At 42.4% G+C, this 936-nt stretch overlaps 2 protein-coding genes across 10 annotated transcripts in view; one reads left to right on the top strand and one right to left on the bottom strand.

Moving 5' to 3' along the window:
- LOC107273711 (anaphase-promoting complex subunit 4) overlaps positions 1 to 936 on the top strand; it is a 19,357-nt gene that overhangs the window by 3,026 nt on the left and 15,395 nt on the right. The window lies entirely within an intron of this gene.
- Positions 1 to 936, bottom strand: part of LOC107273716 (troponin T, skeletal muscle) — a 10,243-nt gene that overhangs the window by 5,552 nt on the left and 3,755 nt on the right. The gene's annotated exons all lie outside the window — the stretch shown is intronic.

The raw sequence follows: 936 nt of genomic DNA, 5'->3' as shown, positions 1-936 counted from the left end.
GGGGGGGGGGGGGGGGGGGGGGGGGGGCGGCACCTGTGTTACTCGTGACTGGGTGGGGTGACTTTTGATAAGGGTGATAAACAGGGTGGTCTTTGTTCACGTTCTCAATGATCGACACAAGAGCGATACGATGAGATAAGGGGGAGAAGACATTTACTTTGGGGGGAGCAGCGAAGAGATTATAAAATTTTAAGAGGTTCAAGCGAAAAGAGGGAGGACTGTGGGAGAGACACGTGGCGAGATATAGTTCCTTCGTTGTAACTTTTGGCAGTATCGAATTTCGGATGTGTTTTGAGTGTATGAGGTTGAGGGAGAGAGAGAGAATTTTGGGATCGAGGTCGGTTAGGGTTTGAGGGGTTTTTGAGGTTGGGGGACGTGGCCCCAGGTATTATTCAGTTTTTTTTTTTTGGGGGTCTTTTGGACTTTCAGAATGGACAAGCTGTTGGGTTGGGTGAGGTTAGGTTTTTTTCGGGATTTTGCGGCCGATTAATGGAATTAATGAATTATTCATGGTTTGAAGACACGAGAAGCTTTTGCGCTGCGGCAAAATATAAAATGAAAAAAAAATATTGTGATAAGGTGAGAAAAGAAAGAGTGGAGGAAACGAAAATAATTTGAGAGAGAGAGAGAGAGAGAGAAAAAAAAAATTGAAGGAGATAATATATACGAGATATATGAATGAGGTTGGGATCGCCTTGTTCGCTCTGTGTGCGTGTGTATTTTGAGTTATGAAAAAATGGCCGATTGAAAAATAGACAAAATTTTGGGCAAACAGGTAAAATAATCATCGTGCGAGAATGTCGAAAATAGGTTAACGTTGTAAAAATAAATGATTGTTTGACGCGCAGCTAGTCGTGTGAGGAGAAGCAGATGATTTTTTTTTTTTTTCGACAATTTTAGGAAAAACAAAACCGGGATCGACGTGACGTAGCGACA

Source organism: Cephus cinctus, unplaced genomic scaffold (assembly GCF_000341935.2).
Source record: "Cephus cinctus unplaced genomic scaffold, Ccin1 Ccin1_scaffold1841, whole genome shotgun sequence".
Classification (NCBI taxonomy): domain Eukaryota; kingdom Metazoa; phylum Arthropoda; class Insecta; order Hymenoptera; family Cephidae; genus Cephus; species Cephus cinctus.
This window is presented reverse-complemented; position numbering and strand designations above follow the sequence as displayed.